This window comes from Melopsittacus undulatus, chromosome 3 (genome assembly GCF_012275295.1).
Source record: "Melopsittacus undulatus isolate bMelUnd1 chromosome 3, bMelUnd1.mat.Z, whole genome shotgun sequence".
Lineage (NCBI taxonomy): Eukaryota > Metazoa > Chordata > Aves > Psittaciformes > Psittaculidae > Melopsittacus > Melopsittacus undulatus.
In genome coordinates, this window is record NC_047529.1 from 102,668,814 (window position 1) to 102,682,211 (window position 13,398).

The 13,398-nt window shown below is 38.3% G+C and overlaps 1 long non-coding RNA gene across 2 annotated transcripts in view; it reads left to right on the plus strand.

The window, feature by feature from the left end:
• Positions 1-7,875, plus strand: part of LOC115945333 (uncharacterized) — a 31,355-nt gene extending 23,480 nt beyond the window's left edge. For both annotated transcript variants that reach the window (XR_004079688.1, XR_004079689.1), the window contains one exon: positions 7,674-7,875. This is a non-coding gene — a long non-coding RNA (uncharacterized lncRNA). The remainder of the gene's footprint in view (positions 1-7,673) is intronic.
• The last annotated feature ends 5,523 nt before the right edge of the window (positions 7,876-13,398 follow it).

Sequence of the window (13,398 nt, forward strand, 5' to 3'; positions counted from 1 at the left end):
TGCCTCAAATCATAGTTTTCATATTGTGCAATATAGAACATGTTTTCCTTTATGTTTTAAAGCACTCTATGAACTTCACTGCTTATCGGAGACACTTTTTAAAGCAGGGCAAAATATCGTGGCCCAGTCCTACAAGAGTACTGTGTAGCCAGTTCTGGAGATGTTGATGTTTATAGTAGCATCAATATCACTTGGTGTGTGGAAGTTGAGACTAGAGTGCTTGGAAAAGCATCAGTAAGTGAGCCTGGCCAGAAATATAACTACAAGATCAGAGCCAGTTACGAATAACACTTATGAAAAAAACCCTTGTACTAGTCAGGTAGTACTAAAATACACTTATTCTTCTGCAATTTCAAGAAGAAAGTAATCCCAACATTCCCCATGCACACTGGGTCAGTGACAGTGAGTATGGCTGGAAGGATATCAAAGAGAATATTTTTTCTTGTTTTCACCTGCCAGAATCCTTACAGTGGTAAATCCATATTTGGAAGCTTGCTGGATAAGCTTTTTTTTAGAGTTGCTTCATCTTTTGCAAACACTGCTCTCTTTCACATAAAAAAGCCCAACAAACCCATAGTTCCTTCTTGTATTTTTAGATTTAGTTTGTTTTGTTCTTTGTATGTTAAAACAGAAGTGTTTATTTGCAACTGAGCATTCAAAAGGCCATTAGAAAGCTACCATGTGATAGCATACTGCAACTCCACAGTACTGCAACTCCACAGTACAACAGATTAGTTAACAGAAAACACTTGTTTTCTAAAGTTGCCATTTTATAGATCCTTTCAGTTTCCCATTAAATCAAGTCACGTCTTCCAAACTTGCTGATGCAAATGCTGCTTTGCCACCACATTCACATGTTCACATTTCTTTTGCATATCTACAAGATTTCATTAAAATTAGTATAAAAATGAGAATATGATTGAAAGCTAGCCAGCAACAGATGTGTGTTATTGCACACAGTGGGTTTACCATTCAAACTTCTTACCTAGTTATGATAGATCAGATATTCATTGAGTGCCTTTTCTTGAAGTTAACTGAATATACTGGGATGAAGTTCTATGCACATTCACAGAATTTGGGGTGTCACTAGGTTTGGCACTAGAAAAATCACATTTCTGCAGTAGTACTTGAGGAATTTTTGTTGTCATTATCTGTTTCTCAGAACCAAGCAATGACACAAGAATTACAGGTCATAACCTGTGACAGAATATATCATTCCACTGCACTTGAGGAATAGCTCACAAATCACAGACCAAAAGAAATATGGAATAGAAAGAAACCATTGGTCTTTTGAGTAATACGGCTCTTATGAGTTCTGATTTATCCATAAACTCGACCTTAATATCTTATTTGGCCTGCCTGCTGGGTGTTTGCAGACTAATTCACGACTGTCTGAAAAGGTCCTTTGCCTACTCAGAAGAGTTTTCACTTTTCCTTGTAAGGGGAGGAGGGGTAGCTTCTGAGGAAAACATTGCAGTGCAAGTACTGGAAGGCCAGAGGGCTGCCATCTCCAGCTCCCCTTCATCGGGGAGCTCCATTCTGTCTGCTGCCTTGGATGGAGAAGAGTGTTTGTGAGGAGACCAGAAAAACATGGCAAGCCAGCACTCCCGCATGCCCCATCCCAACAAACCAGCTCATTCCCGCCCTCACAGCCTGATCAAACAGGGTTCAGAAACAATCTAGGATCCATATTAGCACTTGGTATCAGGGCTGCCAGTGCAGTTTAATGGGGTGGGTGGGTTACTGTCTCTAGCACTTTCCAATTGACACTAGCTGCAACGCCTTTCTGTGTGGAAAGCTTTGTTTTGGCTAGGGGAGGGTTTGTTGAGGCTGCTTCTGCTGGAGTCTTAAACAGAGGCTTTCCCTTTGTCTGTGGCATGTGACCCTGCCAACTTAGAGCCTTGCATCTCCAATCAGAGAAACAACAACAGTTGAAAGGAGAAATAGTAAAGGTTAATTAACCCCAGCTCTTCTCTCAGCAAAGCAGGGCTGCCATGGGTAAGTAATAAGAATAGCTTCTCAATGGTGCTGTGTCTGTCAGAGCCTCACTCTGTGATCCTTCATTCAAAATCATGGGAGGGGGAGGAGAAGTTGATTTGCTACTGTCCTTTTCTTGTGTGTGTTCCCAAGGCTGCCCAGCTCTGTCCTTCAAATCATCTCCACCAGTAAATCATTTAGCTCAATCTGTCACTCCCTGCCATTGTGAGGAGACAAAAGCTATCCATTTAACTCCAACCATGGCCGATTCACAAGGCAGGGAAGGCAGACGCACAAAAGGAGGCTAGGGGGGGAAGGTGGCAGTTAGGTTGGATTTCATGTAGACTGGTGCTGGTTTTCCCTATTTTTCTTTTTTGACTTCTTTCCCCCCACCCCTTCCTCTGTTATTTTAAATTAGCAGCACCTCTCATACTGGGATGGGTTTTTGAATACCACGTTTTTCAACAGAGCTGTTCTGCTTGAGCAATTTGACCCCTGCCTGTCTTCAAAGGTTTGAAAGGCCAAGAAACACACATACCCACATCAGTATACATCTATTACCCTTTTCACCTGGACAGCTTTTTCGACCATCCTTGTTGCTTTAAACAAAACCAAAAACGTGGTAACAAAACATCCAATTAGTCACAGGGAACCAGAGCTATTCCAGGCAACCTGCTATTTGGGGAAATCTGCACTGCAATTATCAGGTTCATTTCACCTGACAAATTTCTCTAAACCATCAGTTAAAACTCTGCTCCCTTGAATCATAACCTCTGGCCCAAGTCTGTACCTGAAATGGGCATCTCTGGTGTGCCAAGAAATCACCCTCCCCTGATATTTTGAAACTAAAAGCGCTTTAGCATAGAAATCAGCTGCTAAGTTTCGACTTCTTTTCCATAATTGCCTTAGCCAAAGTTGAATATTCATATAACACCTTCCACCTTCAAATAACCCAAACTCTGAGAAACTAAACTGGCCATCAGAGAGCAACAAATTCACATGGTGATGACAGTAAAATGAAATGCATAGAGGAACCAAGCAACATTGCAGATAAATTCACAATTTATTCCTTTCACCAACAAATTCCAGATTATCCTTAGTGAGCACAGACTCTGTACTTTATATAGAAAATACATCTGCAAATAGCCAGGTTTGCTTTCTAATGGTACTGTTGTTAATCCATAAGAAAGTTCTTCAGTAATTACCAACCAAGTATAGCATCATGTTTTGAGAACCAAGCACTCAAGTTGACAAAGACTTACAATAACAAAATACACATCTGTACTTCTCCAGGGATAGTTATGACTTTTGTTATGCATGTGAGATCCAAGAAATAGCAAACGTACTTCTATAATCTTTCTTTTGTAATGTTTTTGATATGCCTTTTAACAGCAAGCAGTTCAGGATGTGGTTATTGCTTAGTGTATTAGACATGCTTACTTTCTTTTGGAGCATTTAGAATGCTTTAAGATCTCTTTTCACTATGAATTGTGTGTATTTTGTGGTTTGGATATCAAATTCTCTCATAACCCTGTCATTAGGAAAAATCTATGTCTGCTTGAGTTACTTTTTTGATCTGTTGTTTTGTTTTTTTTTGTGTTCCCCTGACAGGTCTATCCTACACCTTTCTATAGCTAGCAGAGTAAAGCAGAGTTGGGCAAACATGTTTTGCATTACTGAGTATGCAGTCTCACTGTAAGCTTTCTCACAGATTCCTCTTCAATGAAGGGCAGAGGGGTGGGGGAGAAAACATGCTTTTCCCTGAGACTGCAGAGTATGTGAATTGCCTTCTTTTTCAACCTATGGGGCAGCCTTCACAGACTTCAGCACAAATGGAAGAAATATCTGATTTCCCATTCCATCTGGATTCAATTTCTTTCTTCCTCTTTGTATAGTTTCTGAGAGACATTGTGGAGCTCACTGGAGGGGCTGCTTACACACTAGGCATACTGCCAGAATTTCACTCCAGGAGGCTGCAACAGGAATCTTTAATTAACTTGAACCAAAACACTGAATGGCAAAGAACAAAAGAGTGGGGGTGAATGAGAGGAGGAAGGGAGGGAGCAGAAAATAATGTTTCCCATATTAGAGTCTTCACTTTTGGTCATGGGATGACATGATCATAATGTTGTTCCTTATATGTATTTACTACAGCGCAGATCTACATTTACATGACATCTACAGGTCAACATTCCTAACTAACTCCTATCTTATTTGGTAAATTTTGCCTTTCTGCTTGTGGAACTAGTATTTGTGATTGCCCTTTGTACACTGTAGCAATCAGCATTCTCTTAACTCTTCTATTAGCATACAGTTCAACTGCATATATCCACTACAATTCACAAGATTCTAACTATGATATTAGTCTCAAGCATATTGAGCATTGCAAAAATACACTGTAATATTGTAACACTTCATGGGAGTACCAGATATCAGAAAAAATCCTCTTCTGCTCAGCATAGTTACTAGCATGGTATGTTTCTGCTCTCAAAATTTTACATTCTAAGCTTAAGCAAGAATTAGATACAGACAGATGACTAACATAACTACTTACTGAAACATTATTCATTGTTGTGAGATGTTTTAAAAACTGGATAGATAATGTTTCACACTCATTTTGAAGAAATATACAGGATGCCAAGGAGTAGAAAACCAGGCCTGAAATACTTTTCTTACTTCAGCTCAAGGGACTGAGTTGAGCCATTTCTTCACTGTTTAAATATGTGTGCTGAATGATTACTTTAAATGCAAAACTAGTGATGATTTCATGCATATTTATTCAAGCCAGTTTGTGATCAAGGCTCTGATACTGTTCTAGCTAATGAGGCTCATTTGCTAAAATATTTGTGAAAACAAACATAGAAAGGACTTGTACATGCTCCACATGAAGTTATTTACACATTCAAAGGAATATTGAAGTGTGGATTGATTTGCCAGTTGGTGGTCTGGAGTGTATTATGTTTGCATCTTCTGGCTTAATGATATCCTAACAGAATCCAGTTTGTGGTGTCTCTGATGTGAACCAATACATGGTAGCTGGCAACAAGTAAGAGAGTCACTTTAAAAGCATGGTCCTGACCCATACTGAAATGCTAATGTGGACGTACCCAAATTCCAAAGAATTATTTTGTCCTCAGGAGCACATATACTTTTTCCTATCCTAAATTTAAAAAAAAAAAGAAATAATAATAAAAACATCCTTAATTTCCTGGTTTAAACTGATGTTTAGTATTGCTGCCTAAACATTTATGGCAAAGAAATCATATTTTACTGGTCTGTAAAGCAATCCTGTACTTGCTAAGTATAGTGTAAAAACCTGACTTAGAGAAAGGCTCTAGGATCCCCTCAAAACAGAAAAGTTTCCAAGGAGGTCCAAAGTTATGTCTTCCTCAGGTCATGATAGGAGTAGTTGCAAAAGAATTTAAGAATTTTTAACCGGAACGTGACATCTTTGGTAAGATCCTGCTCAGGTTTACAAGGAGCATGGGGTAAAAGAATCACTGAATATGCTTTAGTGAGGTCTCTGAAATTTTTTTTGCAGCTACCTTCATTGGAAGCCATAATACACATTGAGAGCAGACTTGGAGAAGTATCTCTAATATATACATATTTAAATATAGATATACCCAAAGTTTTACACAGTTACATATAAAATTACATATATATACTTATAGATAAAACCTTTTTATGACCCAGTTTGATTCACCTAACTTAAAATTATAAATTATACATGGTCTGTTTGAATACTGCAGTTAGAAGAAGAATTCAGTTTATATAACAAAATTTCTATCTGCCAAAATACAAAGTCTGTTCTGAGTTAGTCCAGCGCAACTACAGGATAACTCTATTGAATTCAAAGGCATTCAATTAGATTTAATGCCACAAGAACAAAAATTTCTTTTCCAAGTTTTCTCTCTCTCTGTAAATACATTTATATAACATTTCTGTGTGTGCCTGTGTGTATGCATGGATAGATACACAGATGGATAGATACATATGTAGACAGATCTCTGCTATGTTACCAAAACACACTCACTGATGAATTAAGCATGTTTGTTGGGACCTGTGAAGCATTTGCATGATCTGATTGTTGTCCTTCAGCTAATCATTAGAATGCTGGCTCATTCTGGATTACATATGCATTTAAACATGCTACATTTATCTACACTGAAGGCAGCATAGTTATTTCTGGCATTACTGTGGCAGATGGACTGATCTTAACAACTTAAACCAGCCTCTCACAATATAGTCCAACTTAAAGGTTTCTCTGAAATCTTCTGTTGTTTTTAATTTCCTAAAAAATATCAAAATGAGTAAATGGTTTCAAATTCAATGTGACAGCAGAATAAAACCTTTTGAAAGCCCTAATCAGCATTCATTCCTCATGTAATTAGTTCCACTGAAGACAGTGGAGCTGAGGCAAAGCTAAGTAAAACTCAAGGCAAAGTAAGCTGAGGCAAATCTAACTCACGTTATTTTCAAGGGACAAATAATCCTGATCCTTTGTACTGGCTGATTTTTAACTGTCAAGTGTTCACAATTAGAAGTAAAATTATTGCTGTGTATATTAACAACCTTTCACTACGAAGGTGAATATGGGCTATTGTATTTCATTTTCTTTCACATCAGCTTTCTGTCAGAATTTAACAATTCCCTTTTCTAGTGAAAATAAGTCCTTTTTGAATGACAAATGGCTGTTAGAAATGGTGGATACATGTCATCCCAATAGAAACAAAATTATCATCATTCGAAATATAAAAGTCATAAAATCCCTCAAGTCAAAAAAGATCATTTTACAGGAAAGCTCACAGACTTTTTTCACTAGCTGACATATCCTCATGCTCAGTGAAGCTTTCATTCCACAGGAGCTGCTCACTGGTGTGCTAGTACTGTTTTTCAGTTTACTCTATGATTACAATTCCCACCAGTCTCCGGGCATTCCTAAATAAGGCCTAACAATTCTCTGCATTAAGAGTCTTACATCAGACTTCAGCAATTTTCACTTAAAAAAAAAAAAGAGGATATCTGAGAATTCTCTTGGAGCAGAATTTAAATTAAATCTCCCTATTAATGATGTATGGATTTCTTTCATTGTTTAGGAGGCCTGTGAGCAGTTGGAAGAAACAAGAAGGCTTTTAGTAATGGGCACTAACAGCACCATTGTACTTGCATGGAGGCTCTTGGCCCTTCAGTGTCACAGGGTCAAAAACAATCCATGCTCCCACACCAAAGCAGTTTGTAGAAGGCCACACAGGCATCACAACACTGATTCTTTAGAGCTTGGATGAGTATTTGAGAGTGATGTGTTAAGTTCAGCATTGAGAGGTAAAGAGGAAATTAATTTTTATTACTGTTTGCACTCATTCGAATTTCCCAAGTCCATGTTTGATTTTCTGAGTTGGAAATCTGATGGGAACAAGCTAAAGCATAAATTAGAATTATTATGAGACAGCCTTCTTTTCTAATGTTTTTACTTCTGGTCATGTGCCACATCTCTCTGTCAAGCACTGGGCATAGTGTTGCTGCCTTGCAAATAATAGTGATAGAAATCATAAAGGTATACAAAGCAGAGGGAGGGGAGAAAGGAAACAAGTGTAGGGATGGAGTTTATTTGACTTGATAAACCTTATGAACCACTGCATTTAATTGCTAAGAAAATATTTGAGTTTTTCTATCTTGTCTTCTCCTTTTCCTAGCCTTTGCAGTGTGTGACCTGATGGAACCTTCAAGTTGCAGATGGCAGCCAAAAAAGTCTCATGTACTTCAGAGAGAAGCTAACTGTATATCCCTGCATAATGAATAAACAAACATCAAATTCTACATTTTGCTGCATATTACCAGGTGCAGGTTACCGATGTACATTGAGTATACATATACACATCCATACGTACAAGTTCTAAAGCGTGAAATTGTTGTTGTGCTGTTACAAAGCACATAATTTATAGGGATTTGTTGTGTCAGTGAAAACAATTTGATAACCTGAAAGACCCAAATATTCCCAAAATATAAATATATCATAAAAACTTTTCATTTCAAAAAAGTATGCTATCCCATTCTCACTACTGCCAGGGAAATGTAATAACGTGGGAGAAATAAAAGTTTCATTGCACACAATGCACATCAACATTTCTATTGTCCAAATCCATGTAGAACACAGTGTTTTTTGCCTGAAGTTTACCTTCTCATGAGAGGTGAAATTTCACTTCTCTTCTGGAATTACAAGACTTTCTTTTCAATCTTAAATATTACCTACTGCAATCTTTGCCACACTTATTTGAGAGGGTATTTTTGTTTCCTCGGGGTTCAGAGGTATACTCTAAAGCCAGTTTTGTTTGGCTCTCACACTGGAACCATGCAGCTGGCATTCAGAAGTATGGGGAGCAAAGCTGGTAACTGAGGACTTCTATTTTGACTGAAGTTTTAAAGTAAAGAATGTTTATCTTATGTTTTGAGTGAAGTTAATGGTAAACCACAAAAGATCTGTTAGTGTTGTGTACAGTGATGTTCCTAGATTAGAAGCTAAATTTCCTCGTGAAGGGGGCTAACAATACTGCAGGGGGCCATCTTGCTTCACTGAACTGGGACATCCAGTCTTTTGAGAGCACTCACACATTAGGTCGTAAGATTACTCTTACTATAGCAACCCTCTCCACTACAATCATTTCATTATTTCTTTTTTTTTCTGTTTATTGTTATGGTTTGGGTTTTGTTTTTAAAAGAAGACACTTTATAAATTAGCTCTGCCACTGCCTATTATCTTCCCCAGCAATATTCCTAAACTTCCTTCACTATTGCAGCCAGTTTCAGTTCAGTTTTATTCAGTGTTCAACCTCTGCACTTCGGTTTGTATGTAGTGTTGTTTTTGTTACAGAATTGAGCAAGGACAAGAATGTGGCTCACTCAAACCTTCAATATCACAAAATTCATGGCTCTCTTGATCTCTTTGATACTCTGTGTCTCTGAAAACCAGACTTTGACCCTGTAGACAAGTGATGGAGCAGTGGTGAATGAAAAGTAGATGCTCTCCAAAATAGTTCTCATCTATCTGATGAAACTGCTGTACTATTGAAGGTGTTGGAGTAAAATTAATCAGCTGGCTGGTATCAGAGAAGAGAAAACTTGAAAATCAATGACCAGCTGCTTATCTAAAGAAGAACACCTTAAGCAGTATCATGACCAAAATCTGGGGAGGGAGAAAATATCTTCAAGAATACTTTGACAGGCCAAAGTAAGCTGCGTAAGCCTGACCAGATGCAGTGATACTTCAAGGCTCATGAATCCAGTATCCAAATTCAGCTGCCTGCTGAGCGTGGAAGACGAACGTGCTCTGTGATCTTAAGCAAAGACTTATTTGCAGTTTGTCACTGACCAGATCCGTAAGGACAAAGATCAGTACCTGTCTTGAACAGACTTGTTCCTAATATTAGCGGTATTTCAGCCTACAGAGATGCTCCATCCCTGGCAGTGTTCCAGGCCAGGTTGGACAGAGCCTTGGGCAATACAGTCTAGTGTGAGGCATCCCTGCCCGTGGCAGGGGGACTGGAACTAGATGGTCTTAAGATCCTTACCAACCCAAACCATTTTATTAGTCTATGATTCCATGATTCAGAGGCAGGGAACACAGTTTATATCACTGTTTCTAATTTTGACATAGACTTAGACATACAAAAGACCTGTAAGAACAAATTTATAGCAAAACACATTGGATACAATATGAGAAACACATAGAATGGTTATAACAAAAGGTGACTCCACTCTAAGTACCTAACACAGTATAGCTTATCCAAATAAATATAGCTTATCCAAATAAAGATTTCTCTTTTTTCCAACCTTTTGACAGCTAGCTGGCAATAAAACACTGTTTGAGAAACTGTGTCAAAAGAACAAGCTAGACATGTTGGGAGCAGTGATTGTTTTAGCTGAAATATATACTGAATGCCTAACCCACAAACAGAAAGCAAAAATTTAGATTATGTGATGCACCTAAGAAGAGGGTTTCTAGACCTCAATCACTATAGGGAGGGCCATTATCTTAGTGTTGAAGTTTACTTTTGTCCATAGAGAGTTAAAAAAATGAGCTAGTCAACTACATTCATATGCTGGGTTTAAGTTGCCGAACCTTAATCGAGTGTTGACAGAAGCTAGGAAAAAGAGAAGGAGGCTTTCTTGGCTTGAATCTTACATTCTGTCAAAGCTATTTTGAAACCAAGTTGTAAATTTCCTTGCAACACCATATGTGATAACAAAAGTGACCTTATAGACAAAATATTTAACTTCCTGATTCAGGAACCCAGATGACTGTTCATATAGCTCATCATAAAATGAAAAAGAAAGAAGAGAGTGTATCACAAGAATACTTGAGAATATTTAGTCATCCATCACTAATATGAAGTGTTACAGGCACCTTGGATAAAATTACTAATGTTATTCTTCATTACATTCTTTTATGTGATCTTTTGTTGTGATCTTCCGTCAAAGGACTAAAATTGACCTTTTAGCAAGAGCAATACAGTCTATCTTGCGTCCAGGATTATTAACTTAAGAGTGTTCTTTTCAGCAATAATTTTAAGTGGCTTTGTATGGGCAGGGAGTATTTTCTTCACTACAGCTTTATCTCACTTTACATACCAATATGACTGATCAGGAGATCACTGTTTCTTTTCCATAAGATCAGTGCAGCTGGCTCAGTAACTGGGCTGCTATCAGCTACCACAGTCTAGTGTATAAGGAGTTTTTGTCACTTTGCAGAGTAGCTGCCATTGCACAGTTTTTCCCCTTTCCCATCCACAAGGCAGCTCCATCAGTGCCTGACACAGGCCACAGATTTCAAATTATAGTAGAGCTGGCACTGGCAAATGCTTGTTGCTTCCATGTGGAGAACAGTTTGGTGATCTCAAACCATTTCCTAAAATAGAAGCCACACGGTGCAGAGGGATACCTAATTGGGCACTCTAAGGCCAGAGCCTAGGATGTTTATGACTGTAGAATGATTTACCTATTAACAGTAGGGATAGTCCATGGCAGATGACAGTACAAAGGCTGGAAAAGCAGTGCGAGAAAGCCTGCACTAGAACCTGTTTGGTACTGGTTCTGCAGCTGAAAAGAGGTGCCACTGTCAATGTTACTTTCAGAAAAAGGAATGTTAAAGCTTCAGTTAATAAAAACTGCTGATGTCCAAGTCAGCTAACTCTGTCAAGCAATAAAGCTGGAAGTCTTTTCCCCCAAGGGCTTACTTTTTTGTCTCTAAAACCAAGGAAAGTGAAATGAAAACAAGAAATCCAGACTATATAGCTGAGTGACTTTATGTGACACATTATGTGACTTAAGCCAGCTGTTGCTCCGATACTATTATTTTTGTAGCCCAGTCTATTCTAAAATAACGAAAAATCTAAGTCTGCCTATAGTCCTGTTGCTTTTGATAGCTAGACAGGATGTTACACACTAATTTGATAATAGGTAAAATTATAATTAATGTTAATTTTAGCCCTGTGAACCTAAACAGATATAATAAGGAATCTGAGCTGCCAACAACATAGAGTGACTGAAAAAACATTTACTATTTATTTACTTCTACTAGTCAAAAAAGCATACTGTGAGTAGTTCAACTAAATCTACTGTTTAGGTACTCATTCATTAGGTTCTTGCTTACTTCTAACACTTCCAAAAGTGCAGCATATTATTTACCAAAGATTCCAGCTTTAGCAAAGATGCCCTCCAGCCCTGTGAACTTACTGCTATTCAGGCACTAGTGTTTTAATGAAAGCCAAGCAAATATCTAACAGGGCTAGGCTGAGGTAGTGGTGGTGGGGGGAAGTTTGTATTAAATGCAGTACAGCACCAAAGACAGTGGTAGAGACTAAACAAGAGGGAAGTCTTCCTTCCCTGCTATCATTAAACAAGCACATAGAAATAATTGTTGGCCCAGAGACACATATCTGTAATTCACATTGTGCCTCGAGAGCCAGCATACCAGCCCTACACACCCTTACAGAATGCTCCGAGTACTGGAATACAGATCTGAACACTAAGAATTTGCGCAGTCAGTATCCTCACAATAAGCAATATTATCAATAGAACAAGGCTCCTCAGACCACATCAGCAGCCATGGAGCTTGCAGGAGTTCATCAGCATGAGGAAAGACTTGTAGCTGAAGCAGCTTTCCTGTATCTAAAATAATTAGTTTACTAATCATGTTTGATGAAGCCTGAGGTTAATCTGACATGTTAAAATAAGAAGAAGCTTGCTGAAACAAGTAAGGGCAACACAAGAAGTTCAATAAATTTTTGATGATATTTTGATAGAAATTAGTTTTTTAAAGTTCATGGATATTTCAGATGAAATTATGTGTTGCTTTTGACTAAACGGTCATAAAATGGCCAAAGCTTAAACCTATCCAGCTCCTATGAGCTGCACTGAGGAACTGAAGGGTCGAAGCTGTGTGCCATGCAGACATGTCAAGTTGCTTCTCTGTCAATCAGTGTGCCGGACTGCTTGAGGTGACAAAAGCAAGTGGGTAGGTGACAGGGAGGGAGGCAGAGATGTTCAGCTCCCGCCAGGGAGCATGCTGTTCAGTCTTGCTCTTTCTCCACCTCCATCCCCAATCGCATTTCCTGCCCCCACATGACATGACTGCATCAGTAACTCAAGGATCAGACTGCCACACTGCCTGGGACTGTGTAAGGATAGAAGCTGAAGTCTCATAAAAGAAATGACATGCAGGTCCAGCTGCCAGGAACTCAGTTTCATGAATCAAAGCTTAAAATGCCACAGGTCTCAATTCTAGTCTTTTATTCAAGGTGAGCAAGACAGACTGTTACTACTGAGACTCAAATTCACACATTTACTAGACTGAGGTTAAATTTTGTTTTGCAAACATGGAAGATTACTGTTTACATTTTAATCAGGGTTCTGGAAAATAATTTATATCCTTAGCACCAAAATGCATTGCTGCAGACAAGACCCACTCAATTAAGAGAACTGCATGAAAATCAACATTTTTTGCGCTCAACAGCATCTCTTGAACTTGGATTCTGCTTATGCTGGTAAGATGGGTGATGCTTGGACAACATAATAACAGCTAATGGAAACAGAACATTCGTACTCTGCCCCAGACTCCTATGTGCTTAATTAAGGAATAAAAAGAGAGAAGATTACTGTGAATTTAGGCTTTTAGCTCTTCAGCTATTTCCCTGCTTTGGGATAAAGACAGAAGAATCAACAAAATGATTTTGCTAAATTTGGATTAAAGACTGAAGTAGGTTCATAGTGAGTGCATTAGAAATGTGTCAGCTGAGGGCTGAAAAATGATTTTTCACAGAAACAGAGAAACAAATATCTAGGTTGATAGGGAAATAATAAACTCAAGAACTACAATTCCACTTTCATTGATCCTTTTTATATCCTACCCTTTCCAAAGAGAAA